This window comes from Aquarana catesbeiana, linkage group LG01 (genome assembly GCF_042186555.1).
Source record: "Aquarana catesbeiana isolate 2022-GZ linkage group LG01, ASM4218655v1, whole genome shotgun sequence".
Taxonomy (NCBI): domain Eukaryota; kingdom Metazoa; phylum Chordata; class Amphibia; order Anura; family Ranidae; genus Aquarana; species Aquarana catesbeiana.
The window spans coordinates 628,481,974-628,498,732 of NC_133324.1; positions in this window are offsets into that span (position 1 = coordinate 628,481,974).

Genomic DNA, 16,759 nt, shown 5'->3' on the forward strand with positions numbered 1-16,759 from the left:
ACCTGTGATTAGAAACCTAATTAACATGGGCTAATTAACTAATCCCTTTAGACAGCCTAGATGACTCAGACATGACCTTTAGGCCAGACTGGCCGTCTTGTAGCTCAGAAAACCCAATCCACATTATCACAATAGCAGAGTTAATTAACACAAACAACAATGGGGATCTAATGACTCTTGGATCCCATACTAGAGACTTATTTACAATACACATTCTAGCAGACAACAGACAGGTAGCTGGAATTGATGACATTAGCATTTAACAGTAGGAGTCCCAATGGTATGAATCAGTCACTATTCTAATATGGCATATAAAGGGTTCCCAGAGTCTTGTGCCTTGGGGGGACATGGAGCTGAATCCAAAGTAACACCAACCCCAGGGTCCCCAGAGTCTGTGTGTCCTGGGGGACCAGGACCCGAATCCACAGTAATACCACCTCAAGGGTCCCCAGGCATACAGCTCACAAAGAGCACCGTTCCCCCAAATGCCAGGGCCCACGAACGATCGGCAAGAGGCTAGCATTCAGTCCCTTCCAAAAGTCTCTCTCCCGGCTAGGTCTGTCACAAGCCTACACAAGCACCTGGCTTCAGGTAGCTATACTGTAGGTGCAACTGTGCGGGGTACACAGTACAGTAACTGGAAATATGTCAAGAGCCTACACAAGCACCTGGCTGCAGGTAGCTATACTGTAGGTGAGACTGTGCAGGGTACACAGTACAGTAACTGGAAATACTGTAAAAACGCCTGCCTGTCAGTATATTAGGAAGAGAAGAACAGGATCTAGCTAAACTGAATACAATATATATATATATATATATATATATATATATATATATATATATATATATATATATATATATTATACAACACCTGGGATGCATATATATATACACAATACACTGTAACTGCAGCTAACTGACTCGACCTGCCTACTCTATCTAACTGAAATCAAATGAGACACTCTCTCTCTCTCACTGGTAAGGACTTGTCTTCAGACAGTGTACTGTGTAGCAGGAAGACAAGTGGTAAAAATGAATATAATGTGGCGCTCGCTAATGCGATTAAAAATGCTGATGGTAAAAATGTGATTTTGCATCCAGAAATGTCAGGGGTGACAGAGATATGTGCCTTTGTCCCTAGCAACCATGGCAGATGCAACAGGTTTGTCCCTAGAGACCTCCCAGAAGCTCATGGTGTCTGAGCTTGAGGTTTCCCAGGACGACTGTGTACCCACCCCGATGGGTGAGAGAGTCTGTTATAAAATAAAAAGTCATGTAATAAATGTCCCACAGGCTCAAGCTGGTAATGAGCTGGGACAGCCTATGAAAGTCAGGAATGATGATGAGGAATGTATTTATGACAATGCTGATGAAGGGTTTCCCATGGCAATCACAGGCAGTGCCGCAGAGTTGTTATTGGAAATCTCACAAGGGCTCCCTGTTTGGAGCCGGCGGGGGTCCAGGACAGCTCTGATACTGCTGAGGTGGAACACAATGGGAAAACAGCTTAAATGATGGAGCATGAATTATCGCAATCTGATGTGGTTGATACTGACTGGTGCAGGATGCCTGCTGCTAAGCCACTCTGTTTGCCTGTGTCTCCTTGCGTAGATGGAAAAGTAGTACGGAGTGTTGGTGACTGGAGCACAGACAGGATAGACTTGGATAGTTTGGCAAGCAAAGTGATGGTAGTATTGAAGGAAACCTCCATGTGTGATAGTGAGGTGGACACTATAGCTGCTGGGACAAATTGAGAGGCTGCACAGCCAGTAGACACAGGTGACTTGGCTGTTGCAGAAATTAACCCCCTCCAGTCTGAAGGATCGGAAAAGGGCTCGTACATAGCAGAGGTTTTGTCCACAGAAAAACAGATGAGTATTGTTAACCACTTGACCACTGGGCACTTAAACCCCCTTCCTAACCAGACCAATTTTCAGTTTTCGGTGCTCTCACACTTTGAATGACAATTACTCTTACTTTTTTTCACACAAATAGAGCTTTCTTTTCTTTTTATTTTTTGCGCTTTAAAAGAAAAAAAAAACGAAAATTCTGTAAAAAAATGAATTTTTCTTCATTTCTGTTATAAAATTTTGCAAATTAGTAATTTTTCTTCATAAAATTTGGGAAAAATTTATACTACTACATATCTTTGGTAAAAATAACCCAAATTGGTGTCAATTATTTGGTCTTTGTGAAAGTTATAGAGTCCACAAGCTATGGTGCCAATCTCTGAAAATTGATCACACCTGATGTACTGATGGCCTATCTCATTTCTTGAGACCCTAACAAGCCAGGAAAGTACAAATTCCCCCCAAATGACCCCTTTTTGGAAAGTAGACATTCCAAGGTATTTAGTAAAAGGCATGGTGAGTTTTTTGAAATTGTATTTTTTCCCACAATTCTTTGCAAAATCAAGATTTTTTTTTTTCACAAAATTGTTTTATTAGCTGGTTATTTCTCACACACAGCATATGCATAGCACAAAGTACACCCCAAAACACATTCTACCACTCCTCCTGAGCATGGCAATACCACATGTGTGAGACTTTTACACAGCGTGGCCACATAAAGAGGCTCAACATGCAGGGAGCACCGCCAGGCATTCTTGGAGCATAAATTACACATCTAATTTCTTGACTACCTCTTACATTTTTGAAGTCCCTGGAGCACCAGGACAATGAAAACGCCCCAAAAATGACCCCATTTTGGAAAGAAAACAAGCCAATGTATAATCTATGAGGCATAATGACTCTTTTAAACATGAATTTTTTTCCTAGAAGTTTTTGGAAAATGTGTAAAGAAAATGAAAATGCATTTTTTTTTTACACAAAGTTGTCCATTTATACAATATTTCTAACACATAGCATGTACATACCAAAAATGACACCCCGAAATAGATTCTCCTACTCCTCCTGAGTATAGCGATACCACATGTGTGCGACTTTTCCACAGCGTGGCCACATAGAGAGGCCCAACATGCAGGGAGCACTGTCATGTGTTCTAGGGACATAAGTTTCAAATCTAATTTTACTACCTATTACACTTTTGTGAGGCACTGTAGTGGCATGGATGTGGCATGGATGAGAACTGAGGTGGAATGGATGAGCATGAATGGGGATGGATGAGCCGTGGATGGGGATGGCTGAGTATGGATGGGATGACTGAGCATGAATGAGTATGGCTGAGTACGGCGGGGTACGACTGAGTACGGCTGAGTATGGATGGGATGGCTGGGTACGGCTGGGTATGGATGGGTACTGCTGAGTACGGTTGGGTACGGCTGGGTATGACTGGGTATTGCTGGGTATGGCTGGGTATGACTGAGTATTGCTGGGTATGGCTGAGTACGACTGAGTATGGCTGGGTATGACTAAGTATTGCTGGGTATGACTGGGTATGGCTGAGTATGGCTTAGTACGATTTGGGTACGGCTTAGTATGGCTGGGTACGGCTGGGTACAGCTGAGGATGGATGAATGAGTATTGCTGAGTATGGATGGATGGATGGGCATGGCTCATCTATGGCTGGGTACGGCTGAGGATGGATGGATGAGTATTGCTGAGTATGGATGGATGGATGAGCATGGATGAGTATTGCTGAGTATGGATGGATGAGTATGTATGGCTGAGTATGGGTGGATGGCTTGTATGAATGGCTGGGTATGGATGGTATGAATAGATGAGTGCTGGAGTGGGCACATATCAGCGCTGTGGGCACTGCACATCCAGCCCACAGCGCTGCAGCACTCGATCTCTCCCCCTCTCCCCTCGCACTGTACAGAGAGGGGAGGGAGGAACCGGACGTGACGCCGGTTTGTTTACAAGTGATCGCTCCGTCAGTGACGGAGCGATCACGTGGTAAACGGCTGCTATCAGCAGCTATTTACTGTGATCTGTGATGCCCTGGGTCCTCGGGACCCAGGGGTCACGGATGTTCGAGGAGGCATGCAAGAGCAAGATTCTGGGAGGACGTCCATGGACGCCCTCCCAGAATAAGCCGACCGCGCTACAGCCGTCTTTCGGCTATGGCCCGGTCGGCATGTGGTTAAGTGTCAGAGTGACAGTGTAATGGATAATGACTTGGAAAGGCTCAGTGTTGCTGAAAATGAGAGGATGAGTGTGACACATGCAGTGCAGTGCCCAAGGGGAGCCGCAAGTTGTCAGTTACCTCTGAGGTGGAGGCCTCCTTAAGTGTCTCGGCCTCTCAAGCCTTGGCAAATGAGCTCCTCCACGTCGCTAGTAAAGGGAGAGTCTCTAAAGTTCTGTGTTTAGAAATAACTGAGATGTTGTTAGAAATGTTGGAATTGGTGAAATCCCTTTCGCTGTACACCTGTGTGTATCCACCGCAAATGGACGGCCTGGTCCTCCGTAGTACCAATCAGTGGAGACAGGTGGTACAGGCGATGTTAGGTAATGTTGATAAAAATTGGTTACTGCAATGTTGGCTACTTTTGTGGAAAGTGGTCTCACGGTTCTCTGTAAGAGTGCTTCCAGCGGTAGTTGTGTGCGGAAGGTGCTCGGGGGAACTACTAGAGGAAATTAGAAATGATAGACATAGTGGAAGTCTCTCCATATGTTGGTGTGATGAGCTGCATTCCTGCTGGTGCGGTCCAAGGTGTGGCTAAGCAGTGGTTGGTACATGGCTCGTGTCTGTCTCACCCACTAGACCTCATGTGAAGGAAGGGCCCGGAACAGACGCGGCAGTAGTGGGAATTCTGTCCATCACTCGCACAGAGGTGCAGTTTGAGGTACCCGGAGACACTCTAACAGGAAATAACAGTGTTGGTAACTGTAAAAAAAAGTGTGTAAACCCATGTGGAGTGTTGTCTCACAGTGTGCTAGGTTGCTTCCTACTGATGTGGTGCATGAGAGGCACTCTAGAGCACTGTCAGACAGCTCAGATGTATTGGGTGCAGTACCAATTGACACAGAAATGGTTAAAGAGATTGATATGGAAAAATGTGGCAAAAACTGTTTGTTGGTAGGACAGTCGCTATTGGAGTGTTGGACAACAGGGGGCAATGTGAAACTGCGGGAATGGCCCATAGGGAGTAATTGCTTGCCTGTAGGTGATCCCTCTATAGACACTGCCTTAGCAAACAAGGGGACAAGAGGTCCTGTTGACAATGATAATATTGAGCTGAATAATCCATTGTGGAACATTGCTATTGAGGTTAAACAGAAGGCTGTGGTGTTAATCTCAGATGGTTTGGTTGCCAAGGGTACCCACACAGGGGTTATTGAACCTGAGAAACTGATGTTGTTGGTTAGTGTTGCATCCGGTAGTGAGAGGAGTCAGTCCCTGACAAGTTTCATGGAAGTGGGTCCCAACAGTTCCGGGAGAGTAGATCTGTGGGAGAAAAAAAAAAGGGGGGAGTCCAGAGGCCAGAAGATAGAAGGGATAGTAGAGAGATTAGTGGGAGCCCACGGTTCAGGAAGAAGTGCTGGTGGAAGCACACCCGGTAGCAGGGGCGGATCCAGAGTCTAGTCTCTGGAGGGGCACTGCCAGAAAATATATTTTTTGGGGGTACATCTATCGGGGAAATGGCTGGTGTTGGCGCTTCAATCATCACGGCACCATGGTTGTTATGGTGTCAGGATGATTGAAGCGCATTATTACTATTATTACATTGTTATAAAAAATTAAATAGTTTAACTCACCATAATGCAGAATCAGTGGGAGCCCCGAGTGTGTCACTTGCCACGTCACCTGTCACCAGATGCAGATTGTCACTTGCCACGTCGCCTGCCACATGTTGTGGATTGTCTCTTGCCACGTCGCCTGTCACCAGATGAAGATTGTCACTTGCCACCTGCTAAGGTGGTCTCTTGTGTCCCAGAGACAGACAGCAGAGAGATGTTGTAATCCCCATTAGTATAGAATCCCTCCTCAGTGCAGAGCCCCCATTAGTATAGAATCCCCCCTCAGTGCAGAGCCCCCCATTAGTATAGAATCCCCCCTCAGTGCAGAGCCCCCATTAGCATAGAATCCCCCTCAGTGCAGAGCCCCCCATTAGCATAGAACCCCCCTCAGTGCAGAACCCCCATTAATATAGAATCCCCCCTCAGTGCAGAACCCCCATTAATATAGAATCCCCCCTCAGTGAAGAGCCCCCCATTAGTATAGAATCCCCCCTCAGTGCAGAGCCCCCATTAGTATAGAATCCCCCTCAGTGCTGAACCCCCATTAATATAGAATCCCCCTCAGTGCAGAGCCCCCCATTGGTATAGAATCCCCCTCAGTGCAGAGCCCCCCATTAGTATAGAATCCCCCTCAGTGCAGAGCCCCCATTAGCATAGAATCCCCCCTCAGTGCAGAGCCCCCCATTGGTATAGAATCCCCCTCAGTGCAGAGCCCCCATTAGCATAGAATCCCCCCTCAGTGCAGAGCCCCCCATTGGTATAGAATTCCCCTCAGTGTAGAGCCCCCCATTAGTATAGAATCCCCCTCAGTGCAGAGCCCCCCATTAGTATAGAATCCCCCCCTGCACATGTCAACCCACATATACATAAATTTTACAGACCTCAGAACAGCGTGGACAGATGCACACAGCCGTGTGTGTCCCTCGGGCTCCTCCTCCTCCTGTGTGGATGTAAACAGAGAGGAGGGGGAGGCGGCTTCAGCCCGCTGCGCTGAGGGATACAGCGCAAGACCTGAGGAGCAGATCAGGTCAGCGGGCGGTGTTAGCGGTGCGTGCCACTACCTACGGGAGGGTGTCACCCGGGTGCGGACCGCACCCCCCCAACAACGCCACTGCCACTGTCTCTCTCTGTGGAGCCGCCCGGCGGCTCTTTCACCTATGGAGCTGCCCGGCGGCTCTCTCACTTACGGAGCCGCCCGCCGGCTCACTCACCCGCATTTCTCGGAGGGGGCAATTGCCTTGTTGCCCCCCCCTGGATCCGCCCCTGCCCGGTAGAAGATTTGGGTGGAGTGCCCCTTTAGAAGAAAGGTTGGGCAGGTTAGGACTCCTGCTGTAGTTGTCACAGAGATGCCAAAGGGAAGTTCTGGTGGAAACATACCCGGAAAAAGAAATGGGCCTACGCAGCTAATGGCTGGCACAGAGATGTACCATCCATGGTGAGGGGTTTATGCGTTCCGCCCTTCGGTTCGAAACAAAGGAGGAGGATATGTGGCGGTGGGACCCTGTGCTACCTGGAAGATTGCTGGTTTACGGCAGATTTTGGAGAGAAAGGCACAGGAAGTCTGTGCATGGGAGTCAGGTGGACTCCCATTCCTCTGAGAGGAGTCAGAGGCTGCATGAGGCAGCCAGAGCAGGCATGTATGCAGGAGGCAGATGTACTTGGTGACAGAGCAGCAAGGCGCTGATCAGGAGTAAGCTAGGAGAGAGCTTAACTCCAGGAAAATTTTTTGGTCTGAGGAGCAGACCTAAGGCCTAGGCTAAAGGCCTGAAGCAGCCGTGTGGCAAGAATGTAAGCCAGGAGGCTAAAGTATTGAGTGTGCAAGATACAGTAATGGTGGAACTATTGGGCTACTGATGTCTTTGTGAACTTTTATGTGCTTTTAAATAAATGTGGGCTACCAGGCCCTTTAAAATACAGTTTTTGACTACCTCACTAATTTGAAAACGCACCTACCGTTTGAGTCTGATCACCCCAATCTTACAATGTATACTCCTTTTCTATTCTTTTATTTTCTATTCTATTCCATTATTTTATATTCTATACTGTCTCTTTATAGTCTATCCTGTTTCATTCTATTCTATTATGTTTTAGTATATTCTATACTATTCTATTCTTTTCTATTCTATAAAGCAGTCTAAGTAGGAATCATCATCTTATTTCACTTTATACATTACTGTATTTATTGCAATAGGTTTCCATTTCAAATTTAAATTCATGTTCAAATTTGGATAATTAGTTTTATTATAAGTTATTTCGGATTTGTTGAACTTCGATACTATTGTGATGCAGAAATTCGGACCATTTTTTTGGGCTTACATTAAAGGCATTTTCCAGATTCCTCTCTTACCTTTCTGCAGCAGAATAGCAACAATAAATACAATGCATGCAACTGGTCAGCGCATTGGCACTAAAGGCGTTGAGACGATTCCCATCTGATCTGATTTGGTTGAGAAATGATCTTTGGGCAGTGTATAACCTTCCTTGCCAAATGATTTGGGGGGGGAAAGAATTGATGGTAGATTTTTTTTTGGCAGTTTGCCATTGTGGCACTAGCTGAGTTGGATTACCCAGAAGGTGACCCAGGCAGGGCCATCTTTAATATTGATTGGACCCTGGGCGAAAATTTTCTTGCCCCCCCCATGCAGTTTTGCTCTCCACCTGCTCTGAGACATACAATAAATAGCAGCCAGACTCAAAATCAGTTTACTGAATCAGATCAGACAGCGACTGAGATTGGTTGCCAGAGGTTACAGTGTATCATTACCACTCACTGACTGGTTGCTAGAGGTTAAAGGAAACATTTCGGCTCACTGATTAGTTGCCAGAGGTTACTGCACATCATTACTGCTTACTGATTGGTTGCTAGAGGTTACAGCACATCATCTCCTCACTGCCTGCACACCATGGATTGGGGAGGTGAGGGGACTCATTAATAGACAGAAAACTCCTAGGGATCCTTGGACTCCTGGGATCAGTGGCAGTGCGGGGGGGAGGGCAGGGTGTAATCAATGGCAATGCTGACTTTTTTTTTTTACCGACTACCAATCTAAAGAGGAGTTTCAACACTGTCACCAATGTAATAGGGGTTTACACTGACCAATAATGTAATAGAAGCATTCACAGTAACCACCAATGTAAGGGCTCTTTCACACGGAGGATCCGTATGTCAGTTTTTCATCTTTCCGTTTTTGGATGAAAAACGGACATACATGTATCCCTATGGAGCGTCGGATGTCAGCGGTGACATGTCCGCTGACATCCGACCCGCTCCGATCCGAAAAGTGTAACGGAGGAAAACCCTACTTTTCCATCCATTTTCGGATCAGATTGGGTGGCGACGGACTCTACGGTCCATCATCATCCGATCCCCCATAGGGGAGAGCGGCGCTCTGACAGGTCCGTCGCTGCACAGTGTGCAGCGACGGACCTGTCATTTTCCTGCGCCGATCCCCGCTGAGCAAGCGGGTGTTCACAGGGCGGATCATCACTGATCCGCCCCGTGTGAAAGAGCCCTTAGGAGGGATTTACACTGACCACCAATGTAAGGGGGACATTCACACTAGCCACTAGTGTGAATGAAAGGCTTCTACAGTAATCACCAATGTAATGAGAAGGTTTACATTGACCACCAATGTAACTGAGACATTTAGCCTGCATTCACATTTGTGTGTGTTGGAAACGCATGCAAAATTGCTTTCCTGACACCACAGAAACATGCTGCCCTTTAGCAGATATACAGCAGTGCCATTAATTGTTAATGACACCCTCACGCATCTGCTGACATGTGCCTTGGCACCGTGTGATTTTGAAAAAGGGGTTTGTGACTTTCTTCCCCATTTGTAGTGCAAAAAGCAGCCCATTAAAATGAATGGGCTGCCCTACACCTGACCTACGTCTTTACCCTGTCAGTACACCTTTGCATCCTAAAAACCCCTGCTAACCTCTGCACCCCAAACCTCCCCCATACTCTCCACTCAAATCCCCCTCCCCTTTAACTCTACCTGCCGCCTCTGCTCATCTTTGCACCCACCTTCCTTACTTCTATGCATCTCTTCCTTGCTCACCTGTGCACCCCAAACTGTAAATCCTTCTCTGCCTACCTCTGCACACCCCACACTACCCCCCCCCCCCCAATTTGCTTACCTTTGCAGAACAGGCTGATGGTAGGCTTAATGACCACAGTTGTAGGCAGGACTTTCAAGCATGCCCCTTTACCTCCCCAGTGGGCAGCATTCAGTATAGGTGATGGTGGATATGACCTCAGTGGGACATGATATACATATGAATACCGCCTCTGTTTACATAGAATGCTACCGGTCCTCCACTATTTACATATGAATGCTGTTGCTATTTACATATCAATGCCAGTATTCACATGTAAAACAGGGTCTGCAGGTGAGTCATCTGTACACAATAGGGCAGAGCTGGGCAGCATTAGTAACAGAACTTCACACTGAGATATTAGGACACAGCATGAGACTAAAACCTCAAGGGACGAGGGAATTTAAACTGGGATAGTTGGCAAGTATGGGGCAGCTGCTTTGGGCCCCACAACAATGACAGGACCCAAGGCAGCTGCCCCTTTTGCCCTGCCTTAAAGACAGCCCTGGACCTAGGCATGTGTCAAAGGTTTGCTCAGTGTCTGGGGGGTTGAAAACATAAAAGCTAGGTAATATTATCTGGTTTTTATATGTAAGGGATGTATTTGATATTATTTTGACACTGCATTACAAAGCCAATCCCGATCACAATGCTCACTTTTTTTTTTTTTTTTAAACAAACTTTCAGTTTAGGTTTAATTAGCTGCTGTGTAGTGTGAGGCAGTGGTTTGCGCTAAAGAAAGTACTGCATGCAGTTTATTTATTTTTTTACCACACCGCCCGCACACCACTACAATGCAGTGGTATGAACTGGGCACACAGGAGACCAGTTATTTTGCCTTGTCATGCAGTGGGACTGCACTGGGATAGCGAACAGTGGCGGCCCATCCATATGAGGCGCAGGGGCATCCCCCCAAACCATGCGCCCTAATACTGCTCAGGTGGAACACAATGGGAAAGCAGCTTAAATGATGGAGCATGAATTATCACAATCTGATGTGGTTGACACTGAGTGGTGCAGGATGCCTGCTTGCTAAGCCACTCTGTCCGCCTGTGTCTCCTTTCGTAGATGGAGCAGTACTACGGAGTGCTGGTGACTGGAGCACAAACAGGATAGACTTGGATAGTTTGGCAAGAAAATTAATGGTAGTATTGAAAGAAACCTTCATGTGTGATAGTGAGGTGGACACTATTGCTGCTGGGACAAATGCAGAGACTGCACAGCTAGCAGACACAGGTGCATTGGCTGTTGCAGAAATTAACCCCCTCCAGTCTGAATGATCGGAAAAGGGCTCCTACATTGCAGAGGCTGCGCTAAAAAAAGTACTGCATGCAGTTTATTTATTTTTTTACCACACCATCTGCACGCCACTACAACGCAGTGGTATGAACTGGGCACACAGGAGACCAGGTATTATGCCTTGTCATGCAGTGGGACTGCACAGGGATAGTGAACAGTGGCGGCCCATCCATGCGAGACGCCGGGGCACCCCCCATAAACCATGTGCCCGGCCCCTAATCTACATGCAGGGCGCATGGATTTCAATGGGATTTTTTTCTAAGCACATGATTAGAGCCTGAGGTTCTAATTGGCTCCAAGAAAGGGTGGGCTCAGGGCGCAGAGCACTGCTCCCTGAGCCCACCCAGTTGTGTGACCATAGCCAATCAATATTTGCTATTGTCTATTCTCCTCCTGGCCAATCAGGAAGTGGGTCCTGAGTCCCAATTGGCCAGGGAGTCATAGGCTGGGAGAAGAAGTAATGGCCCCAGAGTGAGGAGTAGCCAGTGCGAGAAGCAGCAGCCCTACCCCAGATCCTTTTCATCTGCCTCCTAAGGTAAGGAGGCCTCTGATCGCTGCCTTCCCATCCGTCTCCTGCAGGGGGGAGGGATCGCCACCTTTCCAGGGAAGGGGGGGTTGGTCCCGTTGGTTTGCCGCCCCCCCCCCCCCGAGCACCAGCCGCCAATGGATACAAACAATAGTTATATTGGACAATCCAATATAATCTTATTTAAAAAGTCTCCTTTCATGTTGTAAGTGCTGTCGGTCTGCTGGCCATCTCTTTCCACAACTTCGGGGATTGCCTGCATGCTTTGCAGCTTCTCCTCTGCTCATTTCTCTGGTTTACTTCCCATTTCTAAGGACTGCATATCCCATGGTACCTTACTGTCTGTAAGAAGGCATTCTTGTATTCCTGTGAATGAAGGATAAAGTGCAGCGCTAAAAAATAATAAATGTGCAAACAATTAAAGTGTCAGTGCAACACTATATTATATAAAAAACAATGGGCAATGGCTGGCACCTACAACATAAGTGGACAAATAAATGTGAAAAATTGTGCAAAACAATAATAAATCACAATGTCCATCAACATGAATCTGAAAAGACACAATATGTCGACAGTGAGTCCAAACAGGTAAAAGTAACTTGAGGTGAAAAACAGTTCAAAAACTATAGAAAATGAATGTTCTGCCTCTATGAAGGAAAGCCACAATGGAAATAATTTGCTATGCCTTTTGGGAAAGGAAACCACCATGGAAAGAATTCACCATCCAATGTGCAGCCACCACCAAACAAGATGATCAGGTACTCTTACCAAATCGTTTTGGCCCCCTGCCAGAAGCCAAACAAGCGGAAAAACTGGAGAGACTTGGACTTCAGAGGAACCAGCATACTGGATGCACAGCAACACTAATCCAGCGTCCAAAAAGTCTTAGGCACATGGTTTATGGGGGGTGCCCCGGCGTCCCACTGCATGACAAGGCAAAATACCTGGTCTCCTGTGTGCCCAGTTCATACCACTGCGTTGTAGTGGCGTGCAGGCGGTGTGGTGAAAAAATTAAAAAAAATAAATAATGACAGGAAGGACCATAGAAGGAAAAAATAGCCACATGGCATAAAATCCTTAACTACGGTTTTATTGAGTAAAGTAATGCACTTACATCAATGTAGAGGGATACAGGCACTGTATAGAATGTGATCACAAGGAATAGTATAGAACACAGTATCATGGAGCCAGCAAAGTACGTCCTGGCGCATTTCATCCACTAAGACGTTATCTGGGGTATAGGAGTCTTTGGTAGGAGTACCTGATCATCTTGTTTGGTGGTGGCTGTACATTGGATGGTGAATTCTTTCCATGGTGGTTTCCTTTCCCAAGGGGCACATAAAAAGCCTTTTTATTGCTCAAACATGCGGGGAACACTCCTCCGCCATAAGACATATTAAAAGCCGTCAAAATAAAACAGTAGCGAACACCCATGTACAAACATAGGGCTTTCGACGTGATGGCGTATAGTGCGTAGCCACGCCCTACATGTTTCTTCATAAATGACGTCTTCAAAAGGGGCGAAACATGTAGGGTGTGGGCGTTTTATTAGCATTATATTGCAAGCGCACTTATTATTCTTCTTGTTTGCTACACCGATATTTGTGGTTTTTTGTTGCAGCTGCACTTTTTAGTTTTAGCGCGGTATTTTTTTCTTTTTATACATTTACACAGTAATCAATGCATTTTTAATCGCACCGATCGCTGTATAAATGTGAATGGTCCCAATATAGCGCCAAAAGTGTCCGATCTGCCCGCCATAATGTCGCAGTCACGATAAAAATCGCTGATCGCTGCCATTACTAGTAAAAAAAAACAAAATAAAACAATATTAATAAAATGCCATAAAACTATCCCCTATTTTGGAGACGATATAACTTTTGCGCAAACCAATCAATAAACGCTTATTGAGATTTTTTTACCAAAAATATGTAGAAGAATATGTATCGGCCTAAACTGAGGAAAAAAAATGTTTTTTTATATATTTTTTGGGATATTTATTATAGCAAAAAGTTAAAAATAATGCGTTTTTTCAAAATTGTCGCTATTTTTTTGTTTTTTAGCGCAAAAAATAAAAACCGCAGAGGTGATCAAATACCACCAAACGAAAGCTCTATTTGTGGGGAAAAAAGGACGTCAATTTTGTTTGGGAGCCATGTCGCACGACCGTGCAATTGTCAGTTAAAGCGACGCAGTACTGAATCGCAAAAAGTGCTCTGGTCTTTTGCCAGCCAAATGATCCAGGGCTGAAGTGGTTAATGATCATAAAGGGAAAATAAATAAGGTCACTTTAAGCTCTATTTACATTTTAGTGCTGCGTTGCATTAACTCAAACACGTTAACGCACATTGGGGGTTATTTACGAAAGGCAAATCCACTTTGTACTACAAGTGCAAAGTGCACTTGAAATCGCACTGAAAGTACACTTGGAATTGCAGTCCCTGTAAATCTGAGGAGTAGATCTAAAATGAGGGGAAGCTCTGCTGATTTTATTATCCAATCATGTGCAAGCTAAAATGCTTTTTTTTAATTATCCTTGCATGTCCCCCTCAGATCTACAGCGACTGCACTTCCAAGTGCACTTTCAGTGCAATTTCAAGTGCACTTTGCACTTGTAGTTTGCACTTGTAGTGCAAAGTGGATTCGCCTTTAGTAAATAACCCGCATTGTGTTAACATGCAATGCATTAAGGCAGGCATTGCTCTGTGCTGCAATAACGTGCATGTTTTACTCCAGCTTATAAATGTAAATAGGCCCCACCACTAGAGGCACTGCAGACAGTCAATACTAATTTTTCTATGTACGTTTCTAATTTGCGTGAAAGCCACAGCATGCAGTACACAGGGATATCCACTCTTCCCTGCCCCCACATGCCATTACTCAGGCTTGACAATTGGTTAATTAGGCACCAAAAGCTGTAATGTTGGGCGGCTCTGTCATATGTTCCTCAATACCCAAAAATATCAGGTATTTTGCTGAGCCTTGGAGGCAGATCATGGTGACCATGGAAAGGTTTAATGTCAACTGCAAAGCAAACATATTACTTTGCCTAGTACTAGCAGCTGAAAAGTCTAGGTCTGTTTGTTTTATTCATTGCTATTGCATTAATTAATAATTAAGCTTCACAGTTCTGTGATGACATTTTCACAGTGTTATTGACTTTGAACTGCTGTAACTTCAAACCAGAGCAAAACAGAGGTGAAAAGATGATAATCTAAACAAAATCATCACAAAAATGATTAGACTGCCTGTGTAAGGTACCATAATAAAGTCATGTATCAATATACATAATGTATTAGAAAAAATTAAAAGCTACTAAATTGTAAGATGCCTGAAGGTGGGGTAAACTGGATTAAAGCAACTATTTGCTTAGAAAAGCTAAACTTTATTAGACATAGACGCAGGTACGCAAAATGGTACCACCTCACTATACTGTTTAACCTTACACTTTGGCTACTTCACTAGTTCTCCCCCAGGCTCTGTGCTGTAGGTTTTGTGCTTTCACATGCACTCGCACTGGGTCTGTCTTTCACAGGCTGTGTGCTGTAGATTGTGTGCTAGCACATGCAATCACTCTGGGTCTGTCTCCCCCAGACTCTGTGCTGTAGGTTGTGGGCTTTCACATGCACTCACTCTGGGTCTGTCTCTGTCCCTGCTAAAGAAGGGTCTGAGTTTTTCTCCTTCTACCAAACCGAATAAATTCTGTCTCTTCAAGGACCTCAACAAATTTGTACGGTTCCTTACCATTAAGAGACACTATGCTGAGGCCAATAAAATCAAGTCCTATTATGCTTCTTTCCATCCAGAAGTGGCAGAGGAATCCATTTCTTCAAATGATGATAATATTCTTAATATATTACAAGAACTATGGTTAGAGAGTAATTCAGAGAACCAATCCCCAGAGTTATTCCTAGACCCTGACATTAGACACACACAATTTGAAACTGAAATCTAATTTCAATCCTGTTCATTTGAAGTGCCCCTATATAGAGACGTACTACCAAGCAGTATATAGAGATTTAGTCAAGCTACATGATGCTCCAACCACCAAGACCCAGTGTAACATGACAGAGTCAGAATAATTGGCAATTAAAGACCTTACAACCAATAAAGACATTATTGTCAAACAGGCTGACAAGGGTGGTAGCAGCCTGGTGGTTCAAAATAGGAAGGACTATTTCCAGGAGGACCACCAACTTCTGGCAGATATGTGTAGCACCCTGATGTTTAGGCAGGGTTTCTCCTAAATTCACCTGCCAGGTGTATTTGCCTTGGCCAATTGTGAGGGAATAATTGATTTCACCCTAAGTCTGGAATTGCTGCACTTCTCTCTTCTGTCGCTAGATGGTCAGGTATCTGGTGACATTAGATAAGACAAGGGCATTGCAGGGACAGATTAGGAATAGATAGGGTATCTCAGCCAATGGGCAGGGATTTTCTTGGGTCCCTTGGCCCCAAGAAAAGTCCTGGATGGCTTAACTCCAATGTAAAAATGCATATAAAAGCAAAGGAGAAAGCCTTCAAAAATGCAATCATCAGCATTCAGACTTTATAAAGAATGCAACAAGAAATGTAAGGGTGCAATAAGGATGGCTAAGATAGAACATGAAAGACATATAGTGGAGGAGAGCAAAAAAAATTCCAAGAAATTCTTTAAATATGTAGACAGTAAAAAAGGGAGGACAGACCATATTGGCCCCATAAAGAATGAGGAAGGGAATCTGGTTACAAAGGACTGTGAGATGGCGAAGGTATTGAATTTATTCTTCTCCTCGAGGGAATCGGGGGGCTTCAGTAACCAAATCTGTAGTGTTTATCCTCATGACATGTGACAGGAAGCACCCTCATGGCTAACAGAGGACAGAATTAGAAATAGACTTGAAAAACTTAACGTTAATAAGTCACCAGGACCAGATGGCTTGCATCCGCACCCAAGGGTCCTTAGGGAACTCAGTCACATAATTGCCAGAACATTGTTCCTAATTTTTACTGACAGTCTACTGACTGGAATGGTGCCAGCTGATTGGAGAAAAGCCAATGTAGCACCAATATTTAAAAAAGGACAAAAATACATCCCTGGGAATTACAGACCAGTTAGCCTAACATCAATAGTATGCAAGCTCTTGGAAGGGATGATAAGGGACTATATACAAGATTTTAGTAACGAAAACTGTATCATTAGCAGTAATCA